The 19,312-nt window shown below is 39.8% G+C and overlaps 1 long non-coding RNA gene across 1 annotated transcript in view; it reads right to left on the reverse strand.

The window, feature by feature from the left end:
- Window positions 1–11,132: 11,132 nt before the first annotated feature.
- The window catches only part of LOC139046189 (uncharacterized), a 34,569-nt gene continuing 26,389 nt past the window's right edge, over window positions 11,133–19,312 (reverse strand). The window contains exon 3 of the long non-coding RNA XR_011505872.1: window positions 11,133–11,866. This is a non-coding gene — a long non-coding RNA (uncharacterized lncRNA). The remainder of the gene's footprint in view (window positions 11,867–19,312) is intronic.

Below are 19,312 nucleotides of genomic sequence, written 5' to 3' on the forward strand. Positions count from 1 at the left end.
AAAAAAAAAGAAAAAAAAAAAGAGCCGTTCATGTACCTCCTCCTGTGGACACCATGTAACTGGAACATCCAGCTCAAACCTGAAGGAATCAAGAATTTTGTGAATTTCTTTGTGCTTTGTGGGATTGACTAGTTAACAGCAAAACTATTGAAAATGGACAGGACCACTCCTCTTTTCCCTCTTAAAGGAAGGGTATCTGGGTTACTTAATTGTTGAATGGCAGGGTGTTAATGCTAATAAAGTAAGTTTTGTGGTCCCACCAGCACTTAAAGTAAGGCTTCCTAAGGTAGACCAGCAGTCAAGAGAGGCTGCCCCAAGGACACGACGTATGGGCTGAGAGCTTGCAGATGAGTAAAACTTTGCTTGAAAAAGTATTGCACACATTGGGAGCGTTAAGACTTTATTCAGATCTGGGTGCCTCGCTTTAAAGAGAAATATTGCTAAACTGAAGCTCTGCTATATGAGGAACAGGAGACAGCCAGCCAAGAGTCACTGACACAGCAGGAAAGCTGTTTTATCATTCTGTGTAGCCTCTGAGGAGAGTTGGATCTAATTCTGAGGCAATCTAGCATCGAGGTCAATCTCAGAGTCTCCAGACTCAAATATCTGGATTTGAATCCTGGCTCTGCCATGAATGACATTACCTCATATGTATAACAACAACAACAACAATAATAATACATACTGCATAGGACTTGGGGGGATTAAATGAATAAATACATGTCAAGTGTCTAAAACAGTGCCAGGGACATAGCAGTCGCTCAATACATGTTGGCTATTATTATTCCCTAGTGAATAAAATTTATCACAAATAGGTGTGTGTCATTATATAATAGAATGTTTTAGCAATCCAAGTTGTTGAACAAAATAATCTGAGTTATCTGAAAAAATAACCTGAAGTGTTTACCCAGACAGTAGATGGTCATCTGGAAGAAACAAGGAGGAGCTGACACGTGCGTTGAGTGGGCAGATGAACTGGATGACATCTAGTCTTTCTGACTTTCAGATTCCCTAATTTCACGTCTAAGAATTGGATATTCCAAGAGTATTCATTTCAACTAATAGATATGTTCCTGGTAACAAACTATTTATTAAATGTTCTGCAGAGCTTTCCTTGTCAGGAGAAAAGATCCATTTTTTAGTTTCAAAAGACCATAGGTCTTTTTTTTTTAAAAGATTTTATTTTTCCTTTTTCTCCCCAAAGCCCCCCGGTACACAGTTGTATATTTTCAGTTGTGGGTGCTTCTAGTTGTGGCATGTGGGACACCGCCTCAGCATGGCTTGATGATCAGTGCCATGTCCGCGCCCACGATCCGAACTGGCAAAACCCTGGGCCACCAAGCGGAGCGCATGAACTCAACCACTCGGCCACGGGGCAGGCCCCAAGACCACAGGTCTTAAGCTAAGACATAGCTGCGTATTTCAATTTGTGTTGAGTCAAATCCCAAGGAAAACTGTGTCTTTAGGTGATAAGGTGGAAACAAAGAACACAGAATTTTTAATAGGTTTTCATTCCAAATGTGAAATGAGGGACTTTTAATTTACTGTCAAACCGCCACGACCATTTTTTAAACACTTCTTGGTCATTAGTAAACTGATTGTATTTAATCAAGTCAGCAATGAGCAGTAGGATCAGTCAGGAAACACAGATTTTGTTTTCCTTTCAAGGGTTTTCCTCAAAATTCTTGATCTCAGTGAGAGCACTGATAATCCGTGAATTATCTGGGCTCTCAAAATCAGAAAAGAATGAAAGGAGATTTAGAAGGAAAACATTGGCCCATTTTACTGAGAATTCAGCCAGGCTGATTTGCTCAATGGTTAAAGAGTAACAGCGACTACACTAAACACCAGAATGGTCAGTGCAATTAATGCAATTAAAGTAATTAGTCCTGGCAGCTGTAAGGTCAAATAGAGGTAGCTTTGTAACAACAATCTGCCACTGCAAAATTACTGACATTTCCAACTAAATTATATTCTCTAAATTGTTGCCTTAATGCTAAATAAATAAAGTTATGCTAATGTAGGGACTGATTACAGATTGAAATTAGCACAATTGCTTGTTATACAGTCTGCTAGGGTTAACATTTTTTAAAAACATAATTAATGGCCTTTGCTTACTGTCTCTGGTTATAGATCCGGCAGCTCATTTGCATTCTTTTGCAATATGCTGACAGTGCTAAATGTCTAAGAAGAAAGATCTCATCTGCAGGCAGAAAATGCGTTTTTCACGTCATCAAGCTAAAACTTGTTATGGCTTCAGGCCAGTGTTAATAACAAAGATGACCAGAAAGGGAATGGATAAGAATGAGGCTAGAATCCCTTTTTCTTTTCTGTCTTGTAATCCAAGCCTTTTCTGGAGTCAATGTGAAATGTAATTGCTCTTTTGACCTCTATCTTCTCTCTCCCCAGGTCTGAGGAAGAGCTACACTGGTTGATTATTGCAGGAATGAAAGGCACTCTGACCTTGTCGACCAAACGGCTTGCAGCTTTCAATGTTGCCCATTATACCGAAGGCAGCAACTCCTGGAGAGAGGCGGAATCTACAGGAGAGCTGCTCCCCGGGCAACCTGCCAGAAAAGGCTTCATCAGCAGCAGTTCAGACGTGGCCAAACAGCTCAGGCAGCAAAGGAAACAGCTGTGTGTGTGAGGGGGGAACATAGTATATAAAAATATTGTTTGCACACAGACTAAAGAGCTCTCAGGCATCTATGCTAGAGAGCGCCTTTGCTAATACCTTCCGGTGTCATCGCCTGAACTGAAGACTGACCTGGTAAGGTTTGCTGAGGAAGGAAGCAGTAACCAGTGTAAGAGCAGCTACTGATTGCCTAAAATAGGCTGTCACTCACTCAGAAGGGTTTATGATAATACTCCTATGTAAATAGGAATGTAAAGTGATTTTCCGGCAAAAAGTAGGTCGGGATATTTAGTTACAACAATTGTTCTAGATTATAAATTATTCACTACAAACCTGGTTGGATTGTTTTTAGAATTTATGGTTAACGGAAGGATTAGGGTACAACTCACAATGAAAACAACATGCTCTCTCCTCCAAGCCCTGCAGTTAACGGAGGCTTTGTTTAAAATCAGCTGTGGTTACTTTTCATATCTGCTAGTTCTACTCCAATCAATTCTATTCAGCAAAATTTTATCAAGCATTTATTACGTGCCTGAGCATTGTGGGAAAATAAATGACTTGCAAAGTGTGCCCATGAATTAATGAGACTGGTTGACCAAACAGACACAGAAATGGCGCCATTTGTGTTGTCGTTCCATTTCATTCACTGAGGGAGAGCACCGAGGGCCTGCTATGAGTAAGGCACGGTGTTAGGTCCTTTAGATTCTGACTTTCATTAAAGTCCTTCAGTAATTTTGAGATTTGTAGTATCATCCCCACTTCAGGCAGAGTAGATTTCCTGCAGTAATAAAGGCTTTGGAGTCTGGAATTAGCCAGACTTGGGTTCAGACTCAATTCTGTTACTAGTCAAAATCTGTGCAATCATTTTTCTGGGCTTTGGTTGGCCTAATTCCTATAACGGAGGAGATCAGATGAACCCAAGAGTTTTTCCAGCTGTATATTTCTATGAGAAATATTGTTGAGCAACCATAGAGCCCAGATTTTCTGGGACATCACAACTCCAAATATAGTGGCCCGTTGTGCCTATAAAAATATTTATGTCCATCAAATGCTGAATTCAGGAATCACGATCTCCCTATCTATAAATAAAAAGAATCGTCAGAGGTAGGAAGAGAATGACAAGTAAAGGCTGGGGAGAATGGTTTTAAAAGATAATTTTCTTTTTTTTTTAAGATTTTATTTTTCCTTTTTCTCCCCAAATCCCCCCTGGTACATAGTGGTGTATTTTTAATTGTGGGTCCTTCTAGTTGTAGCATGTGGGATGCCACCTCAGCGTGGCTTGATGAGTGGTGCCATGTCCGCCGCCAGGATTCCAATCAAGGAAACCCTGGGCTGCCTCAGTGGAGCGCGAGAATTTAACCACTTGGCCTCGGGGCCAGCCCAATAAAAGATAATTTTCAAAGAAGGGTAAAATCGTGAGCCTCATATAGATATAAAAATGAATACACGGTAAAGATTTGATTCTACCTATTAATCAAAGAGGGAACGGACAGATGTTATAACTGGTTCAAGAGCATCTGAAGAGGCACATTTAAAGATCAGGAATATTGAAATCAGTATGCATATGAAACAAAACTGGTTTCTCCACAGGGAGTGAGAGGGAAGTCAATTGAACCTCTACCAGATGGGGAAGCATTTGCATGTCTGTTACCTTATAACATATGAAATTGTAAAATAGACCAGACAATGAAAGGCTAGCATCAGAGAGCAGGAAGGCTGTGCTGTATGCAGACAATGCATAGTTTCCCATTGAAGCACAAAACTTCTCGTGGAATATGGCATTTCATGTGATTTCTGATTCTTCAATGGATATCTGGGGAAGGATCTCAGTGGGGGCCTGGGTGCGATCTGGGATCGCCTGGGAAACTTTCAAAACAGAATCCCCACCTCCAACTGGCACTGAAGATTCTAATGGATGCTCTGAACAATTAGAGGGCCTCTTCAGCTGCTTTTTCAGTTTGAAGTTATGATTGGAGGAGACCTCGAAATTCAGCTGTGTGCAGTATTTATAGGTGCCGTATTTCTTCCTGATCCTCTAAGGAGCCTTTTGTGACTTTCCTTGTTGTGGTTTGAAAGTCATGGAGTTGTTAAGAGTCTAGTTCACCAGGGTTGCTAAGGACCAATGTTCACAGTGCAGGCACACGAAAGTCAAAGGAAAAACAAAAGAGAATTAAAGGAATAAAAAAGAGGGAAGACTAGGATAAGGAAGAATAGGAATAGGGAATAAGAGAGGAATCAGCTGGTGCAGAGGCGTGCCAAGGATGCCTCCCGTAGAGCTACTTTGTTAATAAAAACACCATTTCAAACTCAGGCCCATGAAGAGTAGGAGTGAAAAGAAGCTTTATTTGGAAAGCTCTGCAGCTTTGTAGATTTCCCACCTCCACTGGAAATCCAACTGGTCATATTTTTTACAAATTTATCAGAAAGTATGTATTCTATTTCTGTTATAATACATGAAATGCTCTCAAACACATTGTTCCTGCAGTTTTACACTTTGAGTTTTTTCCCTCTCTTTCACACTTCCCTCCCTACACAAAAATTGAAAATAAAGAAAATGATCAATTGGAAGCTGCATTGAAGACTTTTCTATTTTATTTTTTAAAACACACCAGAGTAGTTCCCCGTTATCCGCGGTTTTAGTTACCCGTGGTCAACTGCAGGCTGGAAGCGGATGATCCTCTTTCTAACCCATCTTCAGAAGGCCAGTAGTAGCCTAGTGCTAGGCCACAACGCCCACGCCATTCACCTCACTCCATCTCATCACGCAGGCATTGTATCATCTCACATCACCACAAGAAGAAGGGTGAGTATAGTATAATACAATATTTTGAGAGAGACTATATTCACATAACTTTTATTACAGTATATTGTTATAATTGTTCTATTTTATTATTAGTTCTTATCAATCTCTTACTGTGCCTAATTTATAAATTAAACTTTATCATAGGTATGTATGTGTAGGAAAAAACATAGTTATGTATGGGGTTCGGTACTATCAGCTGTGTCAGGCATCCACTAGGGGGTCTTGGAGCATCTCCCCCTCCGATAAGGGGGAGCTACTATATTTTAAATGGACTAGACTAAAGGAGATAATTATAGTTCTGAAAAGGAAGTTTGTGAAAATACCACAATATGGGCTTAGCTCAGCAGCTAAAACGAAATATGAAAAAGAAAAAATGGAATGTGGAGAACTTTGTGGTGATTCTAGGAAGATTGTGAGAATCACTAGAGATTGATAACTGAGATGAAAGAAAGACAGCATAGGGTCAGAGCATACCAGCCCTTCCGTTTAGTAAAGCTTTATAACCTTCCAGATGTGAATCTGGAGTCACTCTTGAAATAAAATTTGAAGAAACTTGATAACTCTCAAACTCAAACGGGTCAACTCAAAACGGGAGGCTATATCATCTTGACTAAATCCTTCATGAAGTATGGACACCAGGAAAGGAATGAGGCCCCGTGGTTTTTCTACATGACATAGTGCAGCTGGCCAGGCAAACTCCCTGTTGGCAGTGAAATCACTGTGTTTGGACAAGTCAAAAAGGGTTAAACCAACTAACACCGCGAGGCAAATGAAAGAATGCTACTTGAGCCTCTTTGAAGTCAAAGTTTCAAATAAATTGTTTGGTCCAACAGAATAGTTTCTTTCTTTTCATTGTTTTAACCTAAGGGATGAAGAAAAATAAATCAATGTCAGATTAAAAAAAAAAAAGCTCTGGTACCTGGACATAATATATAAAAAATAAAAATAATTGTTTGTGGGGAGAAGAGAAAGCCAATAAAACTTATAGAAGCTTCCTTTTAATAGTACCCATTGTTTAAAAAGGAACCTTAGAGCTATTATTCCTCTTTTGATCTTCCCCAAAAGCTATGAGGTGTACAAAATCCACCCAAATTGCACTGCTTTCTAGCTGTCATGTTTTAAATAGTATCATACACATACCTTCCAAGTTTTGAAAAGCCCATTCAATGTTTTATATAAAGGCAAGTTACCAGAAATGAGCAGAGATCGCCCTACTAAATATAGCAACGTAATTACCGTCATGTAAATTATCTCCTCTATATAGTGTGAGAACAATGAGAGAAAAGGTTTATCTCGACAAAGTTTGAATAAGTAGAGGTGGCATTGATTCAGAATATCCATAAATTCATGGTCCACCGGCAGTGGGAGGGGGAAAAAAGAACTCCTTTAATTTCAGTATCCACACGTGCTTCCTGTTCATTTGCATTTGGGGAGTTTTTCCACAGTGTATTCATTTGCTAGTGAGATAATGTGTCCCTGCGTGATCAGATAACAGAGGGATAGAATTACTAATGATGAAAGGAGGCAGCACAAGGGCAAGAAAGCAAAGCAGCCCTTCCTTTTCTCACCTAATCTGGGTGGATCTGAATTTCAACCATCTCAATCATTTTTTTCTCATGGTGCTGGTGGGGCCATTTTCCCAGAGCTGGGTTGGGTATTGCAGATGGAGTTCTACAGATTATTTTTTGAAAGTGCCATTCAAAGAAGTAATGTGATGTCATCGGGCTGACTGGCTGTTCTATTCTGGCTATTTGTATGTACTTCTCGGCTAAAAAATTGAGGGCAATTTAATTCAGCCGTCATTCAATAAGTGTCAGCTATTTTCCGGGTACTATGGAAATAATAACACAGAGGTTTTGTCCTTTAAAAACAATTTTTGAGGGGACTGGCCCCGTGGCCGAGTGGTCAAGTTCGCGCGCTCTGCTGAAGGCGGCCCAGTGTTTCGTTGGTTCGGGTCCTGGGCGCGGAGATGGCACTGCTCGTCGAGCCACGCTGGGGCGGCGTCCCACATGCCACAGCTAGGTGGACCCACGGTGAAGAATATACAACTATGTAACGGCGGGGGGCTTTGGGGAGAAAAAAGAAAAAAATAAAATCTTTAAAAAAAAAACAATTTTTGAATAGAAAGTTAGAAAGCTGTGATTCAAAGAAATGTTTAAATTAATGATTAGAGTAATAGGATGTTACTGGCAGGAGAGCCTCAGAAGAATATAGATAGTCTAAATAGAAGTAGAGGTGATGTCTTATCCTTAAAGTAAAGACAAAAGTAACGGATTTCTCAGAGCACTCAGTGGACAGCAATTCAGTATTCCCTAGGACAAGTGAAAGACAGTAAGCCAACCCTGGGCACTGGAGCTGGGAAGCAGAATGGAGACTTGCCTTGGGTTCAGGCGTCTCTGGTCTGCAAACTAGACAATTAACCTGGCCCTTGTTTTCCCTTACTGTACACTTCCAAAAGTCTCCAGAACAGGAAAACTGCGTCCTTTTAGGAAAAATGTGGGAAAGCAACAGCATGAAGATCAACATTTCATTGATGTGAATAATACAGAGACCAAACACAAACATTCTTATATAATGGAAAGGATGTAGTAATACACAATGAAGAAAGACTATTTTGCTTTGGCAGACATAGGAAACTTTCCAAAGGTAGCTTGGAAGCGTGAAGCACTCAATTGGCTGACCTGACTGGGGAAGGCTTAGCATTCTGTCATCTATTGCCTGCAGCTCTTTGGGTCAAGTTCTTCCCTGGGGTGAAGAAGAGCTTAGAGTAAGAAACAACTTGCCAAATTTGAAGTCACTCTGCTCTAGGCCACCCAGAAACACCATAACTCTCAATGGGCTCCTAATACATTCTTGTTTCCCTATACCAGCCCATGGGGGTTAAGCCTTGTTTGGTTCTGAAATCTTCCAGGCTGAATAATGATACTCTGGGCCTTGTCTCCCACAGAGAGCAAAAGGAAGTATGAAATAGTCACAGTCTCAGGGAGAAAATAGTGTTTCTTTAGCGGAACACTGGTGCCCACTGAGCAACTGTTACAAAGGAAATGTAGCTCCTACAATGAGGGAAATTTTTCCAAGCCTACTTTCCAAAGGTGAGTGTGTAATAGCAATAATCCTAAAAATGAGAATGCAATTCATGAAGGAATCCCTTGCAACCCGCCACCCTCACATTCTAAATGTATTCATTTCCCAAAACCATCAGAACATATCCTAAATTAAGACCAACACACAAGCAAAAGCAGCATTGTACCACCATTTTTTCACCACTGCACTGACCATTTTTCAACCACAGACCCCCATCCCACTGAGCCCAGACTAGGGCAATTACAGAGGAGATAGCGAGAAGTAAATAGAGGAAAAACTGACAAAGATGGATCGGGTACTGGCAGAAGGGGTGGCGATGGCAAAGAATGTTTCAAAGATAGTCTCTCAATTTCTGAAGGGAATGATGGTGCGTTTACGGAGATACAAATTCTGGAGAAAGACTGGATTTGGAGGAGAAAGACCATGATGGGGAAAAATCAGAAATGAGAAACATCCTGCAAATAGAGAAATGGGAACAACTGAAAGAACCAGGCCCCACAGGAGATGGTAAGGAACCAAGTGTGCATATAGGTTGAAAGGTTAACCTTAGAAAGAGGAAGGACAGACATTCTTCTTCTACACTCGGAAACACCTTGCTCTAAGTTAGGAAACTCCTTCATTTAAACTAGGGAGCTAACATTTACTGATGGGTTTGCATGTCCCTGGCATAATGCTTCAGCACTTTCTCATATAATTGGATGCTGTTAAAAGAGCAGGCTATCATATGACAGCCTTTATTTTCTTTGAGTCTACAGAACAAGGACATAGGCTAAGACTAATAAAATAGAGATCAGATTAGAAAGATGGCTACATTTGGGGGTATGCATTGGGGAAGGTGAAAGGAAAATGACCAAGGATGAAAAAAAAAAAGGAACACCAAATAGTACTGAGTAGTGAGAGCTGAATATGCATATGTCATTGTCTTAGTTTTTCTTTTTTTTACATCATCCAGAGTCTGTAGCAATTAGAATGGAAGAAAATGGTTTGCTTTGTTCTTGAAATAGTCATATTCTTAAAAAGCTAGGCTGAAAAAAAAGGAATGAGAAAACAGAAGTTGCTAGCATATTTCTAAGCTTGAAAGTATGGAAGATTCTTAAATCCATGCCCTTCCCAGGTCAATAGGTTAAACGTAAGTCTGTATTACATTGGTTCAGATACCCAGCAGGATTCCCAAGGGTTTGATCCTACAAATTAACAGCACTGGGAGATAGGGTTCTTGCATAACTCCATGAGCTCTCTTAACAAGTGTTTTGTGAATCTCTGAGAAATACAGTGCAAATGAAAAAAAGCAATATAGTTGAATTGCCTGAAAATGTTACATATTCTAGCAAAAATAGCTACAATAAACTCTCCTGTAATATGCAGTTGAACAAGTTGGCTTATTCAATTTAACAAACATTTACTAGGTCCTCCTAGGTGTAAAGCACACTGCTAGACACTGGGGGATACTGTGATGATGATGATGATGATGATGATGACAGGAGCTAACCTTCATGGAGGGCTTACTATGTACCAAGTACTGTTCTAAGCTCCCTACGTGCATCTGTCTCAGTAAGTGCTTATAACAACCTTATGAGGTAGGTCTAATCCCCATGGTTCAGAAGCGAGAACTGAGGCATGAACTGGTCACCCTCTTTGCCCTGCTGAGGCTCAAGGCAGTAAAAGTCAAGCCTTGAGGAAGAGATTCCTGTCTTCCTTCCTTCTCCCTTACTCTCACTGTAAAAGTGTTATTAGCAGGGAAGTTGAACTCGGAAGTTACCAGGGTTGGGGGCCGGCCTGATGGCACAGTGGTTAAGTGCGCACGTTCCAGTTGGGTGGCCCGGGTTCGGCGGTTCAGATCCCAGGTGCAGACATGGCACCACTTGGCAAGCCATGCTGTGGTAGGCGTCCCACATATAAAGTAGAGGAAGATGGGCGTGGAAAAAAAAAAGAGGAGGATTGGCAGCAGTTAGCTCAGGGCTAATCTTCCTAATAAAAAAGGAGTTACCAGGGAAGTACAGTGGACTTTTACATGAAGTCTAGATGTTGAGAAAATAGACCAATTCTTTATTGTCATATCATATCAGATTATCTTGATTGTCATAAAGATATATTTAGAAGTGTTACAAACAGCCTTGAAAAAAATTGTCTTTGGATTGTTGATTGTATTGGTTAATGGGTAACCGCTGAAGGCAGCTGGAGGCAGCCATATGCACAAGACCATCAATCTTTTTTTTTAAACCTTAAAATGTCTGACAGGGTGTGAGTGCTCCTAATGAGAACGTAGGAGTGAATGCATGTGTGAAAACATTCTAATGTGATAATTCATATTTTATTTGTCTCCTTTAATAAATTTTTTAAAAAAGGAAATTCTATCCACTGAGAAACATCTAGAAACATTATATATCTATGTCCTAAGATACTTTTAGGGGCTTCTCTACTACCAAGATTTTTAAGAATCATTTCCATATTGGAACTACTCCTCCCTTAAAACGTCTATCTACCATTCCATTTAATTGCTGACATTGGATTTCTTTTAACCCCACCAAAAACGTATCAGCTACCACTTGAAGCCTCAAGAGTATATACAAATTTGTTATACCATCTTTAGAGAAAAACTTGTAAATTTTAAGTGTTTATGTTTAGTTTATTAACATTATTTAAATAGTGACATAACCAGTGTTGATTTGCTGCCACTATGTCGGAAATATTTAAACATTATTATAACTTAGCTCCACATTCCAGTTTTATCTCTAAAATTAATGCTTTTAGGCTCAATTTATGCCTGTCAACAAGTAATGATCATAGATGTGAGCTGGCTCATAATCCAGAGGTACTAGGTTACAATGTGTTGCCATGGAAACTGTGTTTTATTGCATTTTCTCTTCTTGATTTAAGGCATTTGACAATCATAGCAACTGTTTGCCAGTCTTCCCACATCATAAAAAATTCAAAAACACAAACAACCAAAAGGGAAAAAAAAAAGAAAAGAAAAGAAGATGGGGGGGGAATCCTCTAATGTTCTTGGACCTCACTAGAAACATAAAAAAGAAATGACAGCCTTATGTTCAACATGGACCTTTTGTGAATTGTTTATCTCTCAGAAAGTCCAGGAGTGTCGGAAAATTCAATCAGTGGTTAGTCATCGAATGGACGTGTCTGCCTGTGGTTCATTTTGTTTATTGCACCATATATCTTTTATGATCACCGGGATTTTAGCCTGAAACAGCATTTTCTTTAACAAGAGCCATGTTTCCTTTAACGTTGTTTATTGCGTCTGAAACCTTATTCTTTGAAATCATGGTACGTTTTCTGTTGAGCAAAGGTCGGCAACTGAATCCTGCATGAATGTGTTTATTCAGGATCTAGAGTAAAAAAAAAAAGAAAGAAAACTCGACCAGTTCATGTAACATTAATCACTTTGCCAGTGTTCAGCTGAGGTCATTGCCACATTCCTAGCAGTATTAAGGCAAGTCAAGATTAATCACGTACATTAAACCTTGGAAGGGAAGCGCGTGAAAGGGATCTCAAATTAGACATTTCTTAAAAGATGGAGAAGGGACTGCAACAAAATGGACTTATTCTGCGGCAGCTCGTCTTGACAACTTGCTTGGTTTTACTACATGTGGTCAATATAACCGCTCTGAATCTACAGGCTTCCTTTTTCCTGTTTCTGGCAGTTTATAGGTCAAATTTAAGGTCTGTCTGAGCATTCGAAATGAAGACTCGTTCACTAAACATTTTCTCAGAACACGCAAACCACCAGGCACCAGCTAGGAACTGTTCATGCAAAGATGAACCAGATACCTCCCTCCCTCTCCCGCCTCCTCCGAGAAGCGCATGATGCACCCGGGAAGACCCGTACCAGATGTGTACAATCTGAATAGAGTTTTGTGGGAGTACAGAGGAGGGAATGAGTAATTGTGATGGGAAGGCAGAAAAGTTCACTTTACTGAAGTTAACGTTACAGGGGGAGAAAGGTGAGAAAAGCAGTTGAGGCGAAGGGAATGACATAAAGGCCTCCCGAGTGTTCTCAGATTCATCAGTGATTTGATGGGGCTAGAGCAGAAGGCTCTTGGGGAGGAACTGAAGGGAGTAGCATCGGATGGGATTATACAGTAAGTTGGAACCAGAGTGCAAAAACCTCTGAACATGCACTTTATTCTAACAGTGATGAGACGTCTGTGAAGAATTTTAAGTAGGAAAATTTGAATAATCAGATTGTATTAGAAACTGATTATAATTTGGGTGGAGGGCAGGTTGGATAGCAGGTACGTTGGTAAGAAACTAGAATCTCTGTCTTCAAAGAGGAGGAGAACATAGTCATTCAGAAAAGCGATAATAGCTCAAATTTGGCTGTAGAATAGAGAGACACTTATATTATGGAACCAGATGGGATAAGAATAGTCAGCTGAGTTCCGGAAAGGAGCCAAAGGGTAGGTGATGGAGAAAAAGGAAACTGACCTGATGCCAAGAGATCTAGCTGGGGTGAATATGCAGAGGCTAATGCCGTTAACCAAGGCTTCTAAGGTCATGGGAACATTAAAATGGTGCTTTCTATTAAGATGTTGGACAAAATATTATGGCACTGATGAATGACTATAAGACTGGATACCTTGATTTGGGGGTCATGAACTTATACTTGGTTGTTTAAGTCATAGGGGAAGATGAGAATGTCCAAGGGGAGAAGGTAGAAAAAAAGAGGGGCCAGCCCAGTGGTGCAGCGGTTAAGTTCACATGTTCTGCTTCTCGGTGGCCCAGGGTTCACCAGTTCAGATCCCGGGTGCGGACATGGCACAGCTTGGCACGCCATGCTGTGGTAGGCGTCCCACATATAAAGTAGAGGAAGATGGGCACAGATGTTAGCTCAGGGCCAGTCTTCCTCAGCAAAAAGAGGAGGATTGGCAGCAGTTAGCTCAGGGCTAATCTTCCTCAAAAAAAAAAAAAAAGAAGAGACAGCCTAGGGAAGAGTTTCTAGGAGAGAAACTGTTTCTTATTTGTATGATAATTTTCACACTGAGAAAAAAAAAAAATAGAGGCTTGAGGAATTTTTACATTTTTCTCTATTTAAATAAAAAGTAAACTTGGCACACAGAATAATAATATCTAAAAGAGAGGAAATTTAAGAATAAATATTGGATTAAAAATACTTTCCCACTGGTTGCTTATATATATAAAATGCAATCTGTATTTAAGATGCTAGTGGGCTCATATTTAGAGCAATGTTTCATATAAGAGGCTAACATTATTTTGAACCATTGCAGCTTTAAATGTTCATAATATGCATATTTAAATATGTTCTTATACTATATGTGACAGATTTACATACTTCCCATGTCACCATCATACACTTCCATTAAAGATTTATTTATTTTTAAAAATACATTTTATATCCCCATAAAAAGGAGAAATTATATCATAAAAATACACACCCAGTTAGTGTTTATAGTGTAACTACTACTCTCACAAAAAACCATCAGTCGGTGGCTGTCTTTCCCGTGCTCAGTATGGAGAGAAGGCCCAGGCGAGAGGTTAGTTTTTGCTCGTGGAGCTTTACATTTCAAGGACAAAATTTTCCTAACAACTCAGATATAACAAATATGAGATACAAAATGTCACTTTCTAATAGAGCAGAAGGTTGAAATTGTATTCATCCATGCTCAGTCTCACCTTCATTAATATTGAAAATTTAAGAATTGTTTATCATCCAGGAGCAACAAGTTATTGGAAAAATCAGTACTATACGTAGAACTCAGAAACACTATTTTTGGGTGGTTTATGCATTCCAACTAGTTTTCTGTTCATGTAATAATTCATTCATTCAGTAAGAACTTACTGAGCAGCCATAATGTGCCAGACTCTCCGAGTGGTTATAAGATGGTGATACCATCCTTGCATTCAAGGAATGAATATTCTTGGCCAGAAGATGAGATAAATTCTCAGGTTGCTATTGTGATCGGCTGTGCGGGCTGGCCTCTGTACAACCCCAGAGGGAGCCATTCACATTATAGGCTACACTGTAGCCCTGGAGCAACCCCAACCCCGGCTTAAGCTAATCGGCATCCCCATTTCCCTGGTCACAGGGACACAATCAGAGCCAATGAGATGTGAAGAGATGTTTTCTGGAACTTCTAGGGAAAAGAAGTTCCCTCTGTCTTCCGAAGAGCTACCAAAAGGAGCCCATTTTCTTCTGGATGATGTGATGTGAGGATGTGAGGTCAGGAATTGCTTCTGGTGTTTTCCTACTGGGAGCTATGAGCCTGGAGTTGGTCTTCCGTCATGTGCAGCTTGAAGAGGAAGGCAGCAACGAGGCGGACAGAAGGGGGGGGAAGCACCCCGATCCTTACCGACATTGTGGTAGCAGGGGATCAGGCCTCCTAAAATGCCAGAACTAACTCAGTTCCAAAAGCCCATAAATACCCTTTTTTTTTTGCTTAAGCCAGATTGAGTGGGACTTCTTAGTCACAATTGCCAGAATCCTGACATAGTCACCAACACTAACACCTCCCCTCTATGTAACTTTTGTGCCTATTCAGGTATCAACTGGTCATGTTCTTCCCAACGTGTATTCTGGTTTAGGGTAAAATGGATCCCAGTGGAGTCTGAGAGAATGGATCAGTTCAACCCCTCTAAGAGCTTGACCTCTAAGCATAGAGGTGGAGCCGACTGCTTTCCCATCCATCAGTTCTCTTTCAACCTGATGTGGAGATGATGACAAAAAGAATGGACTTTAACAAGAAGTAGTTAACATTCAAAGCCAGCCTCCTGACTTGACACTATCCTCCTAGATTTGGAGGCTTTTTGTTTTCATATCTTCAGTGACACCTAGGAAAGTGCTTAACATGTATGTAATGCTTAATAAAGATTTGCTTAAAATTTTTTTGTTTTTAGTGTGGTAAAATATACATAACATAAATTTACCATTTTAATCATTTTAAGTGTACTATTTAGGGGTATTAAGTACACTCACAATGTTGTACAACCATTACCACTAGCCATTTCCAGAGCTTTTTCATCATCGCAAACAGAAACTTTGTACCCGTTACACAATAGCTCCCCCTTCTCCCTCCAGCCCTGGTAATCTCTAGTCTACTTTCTGTCTCTATGAGTTTGCCTCTTGTAGGTGCTTTATACAAGTGGACTCACACAATATTTGTCCTTTTGTGTCTTATTTCACTTAGCGTAGTATTTTCAAGTTTCATCCATGTCGTAGCACAAAGATTAGCTTTGAAATGTATTCTTCCCCCTTTCTCTCTAGAATGTTTAATTTTTGCTATTCAAAAATAACATGTAAATATTGGGTTAACTTTTTAAAAAAACTAGAACATACTCAGGAACTGACGTATATTTAGGATCCACAAGGGACGAGGCAATGTACTAAGCCCTTTACAGACATTACATTATTTAGTACCCACAATCCTAACAGTTATCTTACTTTCAAAGACCCAGGATCATAAAATCACACAGTATTATAACTAAGAAACAATCCCAGTTCTCTCCGACCCAGAGCCATGCTTTCCTCATTTCTCCACATTGTAGTGTTCCAGATAACCCAAATCAGAGAACAGTCTAACCATAAACCTATTTCTAATTATTGAATAGCTTTAAAATGTCCAGGATTTATCCTTCTAATTAGATTTTATATGTGTTGATATAAAAACTAGTTCATGCTAGCTGGGTTTACTCAAATCTTTGGCATGGGGCTATCCTCCAGAAACCTACTGAGTGATAGATAGTCTCACTTGGGGACTCAAGCTTTCTGTGTCCATGCTAGAGTTCACCGCACACCCACCATACACACACACAGGTTGCCATTTGTCTGGATGCCCGCTGTGCTTTGCACACAGTAACCAATCAATACACGTGTGCTGAATACATGCTATCCTTGCTTCTCAGAAAGGATCTAGGCTCCCTTGGACACGAGTGCTGATGAACGCCCATGACCGTTCTTCAACAACCACAATAGGGCCAGTGGAATCTTTAGGGACAAGATGGAGCTTGCCTCTGCCTCTTCTGCCCTCTACAATCCCTTCAAGTTCCTTCTTCTATCCCTATTAAAAATAAATAAATGCAAATTACCTGTGATTTTCAGGATACTCAACATTATGACAGAGCTCACCATTCTTCTTGCCCCTCTGTGCTACCATTCTACCTATCCCAGAGGAATCCTGCCCAACAGCCTTGAGAGCAAGACGAGGACCACTCTTCAGCTCAAATCCTATGTGATTGTCTGAAAAGGGATGGAAAGTCTTCTGGCAAAGTTATCTTGTTTTCTAGAGGCAGAAAAAAGTGGGTCAGAGATTCTTTCCAAATCTAGGGCAAACCTATTTTTTTGGTTAAGGACTTTATAAGACATTGCTCAATTTAACAAGCAAACCACATTGCCACATAGCCAGTTCTTCTGAGAGAATTGTTTCCCCAAGTTTGGATCATTGCTAAATGTGCAGTCATGCATTCTTCACTCACATATAGTTTAGCCTTGTCAATGGCTCTCTGGGGACGCTTTGGGGGAATTAGTGTATGTACTGGCAAGTGAACAGACAGTGCAGTTAGCAGACTTGGGTTGGAATCACAGCTCTAACACTTTACTTAATGTGAGGCTAGGAGCAACTCTCTGAATCTCCCTCTAGCAATTATTTAGCTATTGCTGTATAATAAAGCAGCCCAAAATCTAGTTCCCAGCTGATGCCGATGCTGCTGGTTTGGGGACTACATTTTGAACACCACCAACCTAGTATACTCTATCTTATTAAAAAAAAAAAAAAAGAAAAAGGCAAAACTCTCCTCTGATTTTACAAACACCTCCAAAAATGGTGCTCCAGTTCCCTCTTCCCCTTCACGGCCAAACTTCCTCAGAACATTATCTAATCTCACAATTTCCATTTTCTCACCTTATGTTCATCTCTCCAGCTAAAGCGCCCCACACCACCCACTTAGTCATTCCTTGACAGATAACCGTTTGTAACTATTGCATTTACTTTGTTTGTTTTCTTTGCCCCCCTAGCTAGAATGCAAGCTCCATGAGGCTTGCCTAGGGATTCAACATTATATCCCCAGGCACTACTACAGTGGGTGGGGGGGTGGGGGGGGGGGGGCCTGACAGATAGCCCATGGTAAATAGACACTCCTCAAAGTCATGAATGAATGTGTTGAATGAATGAATAAATAATGTGATAACAGGTTTCTTTCATTGAGGTGAAATGCACAAAACATAAAATTAACAATTTTAAAGTGAAAATTCAGTAGCATTTAGTACATTCACAATGTTCTCCAACTACCATCTCTATCTAGTCCTAAAATGTTTTCATCACTCCAAAATAAAACCCCTTACTCATTAAAGTTACATCCTATTTTCTCTTCCCCTCAGCCTTTGACAACCTTCAGTCTGCTTTGTGTGTCTTTGGATGTCTGTGGATTTATCTATTCTGGATATTTCATATAAATGCAATCATATAATATGTGACCTTTTGTGCCTGGCTTCTTTTGCTTTGCACAATGTTTTCAAAATTCATCCACATTGTAACATGTATCAGTATTTCATTACTTATTATCATTAAATAATATTCCAGGGCACGTGTGTGTATGTGTGTGTATATATATATATATATATATACACCATAATTTGTTCATCTATTGATGGACATTTGCATTGATTCCACTTTTTGGCTGTTGTGACTAGTGCTGCTATGAGCATAGATGCACTTTTGTTTTCAATAGGTCACAAATCTCACTTGGAACTTGAGATGTGGGCAGTGATTTCTAGAGCACAAGCCTCATTCAATTCTTGCCTCTTTCTGATTTTCCACATACCTCTCATGGCCCAGGATTTCTCAGAGTCACTGAGAGTGGTTTTATGATCACATCTGCTTAAATATCATAGAATTCATAATCTAATTGTTTACTCTATGGATTAACACAGCAGGTTCCAAGTTGAATCAGGCTGCAGACAGAACTGGAGGTAGGTGGGAAGAGATTAAGGAGAAGGGTGGTAGGTGTAGTTAAGATTATGACTTTTTAAAAACATGCACATTATAAGATAATCAATTTACTTATCCACAGATGGACTCTATGTTTCCCTCAGAAATGTCAGTAGCTGCTAATGCTTTCTGAATTAGACACTTGGAATCCCTTGGTGGTACGTTCAGTGCCATCGCCAGTGTTAGAAAGTTTTAATCCGCAATTAGATATATATTAAGCCATTAAAATATCATTGCATTTTAATGATTTGAATCTCTGAAAATATGTAAATTAGTAATGGCTTATTAAACTTTACAGTTTCGGGTTATTGTACAAAAAAGATCTGTATAGATTAGGGGCGAAAGCCTTTCATGTATTTTCTTACATCGTTCTTCAGTGAGGATGACAACAATGAAAATATTCGTGCAATTAAGGATTTTAAAAAATAAATATATTAGCTATTTGAATCAAAGCTATTTTCATGAAAGCTGAGTACAAACAGTTGTTTAGGTCTCAGCACTTTATCTTGATCCCTGGCACTCTATTTTGTGCTTTGGAAAGCTCTACTCAATTCAAAACATAAATTTGGAAAAGGCTTCCTCCCTGAACCCTCCAAAAGCCTGTCGTTATGGTAGTTACTTAAATATTATTTCCATAGCTACGCTGGCTCCTAGCCACAGCCGAAATGCATATCAACAAGCTTGGTGTGAAATGAGAAGGGAGGGAGAAAGCGGAGACAGAGGACACTAATTTTCCTTCTTCGGAGCAGGAGGTATAATGTCTTTATAAAGTAATAATTAAAAGAAAAACAATTACTGGAACCTTATCTGGACCGTGCAGCTGCACTTCCTACT

This window comes from Equus asinus, chromosome 9 (genome assembly GCF_041296235.1).
Source record: "Equus asinus isolate D_3611 breed Donkey chromosome 9, EquAss-T2T_v2, whole genome shotgun sequence".
In the NCBI taxonomy this organism is placed as follows: domain Eukaryota; kingdom Metazoa; phylum Chordata; class Mammalia; order Perissodactyla; family Equidae; genus Equus; species Equus asinus.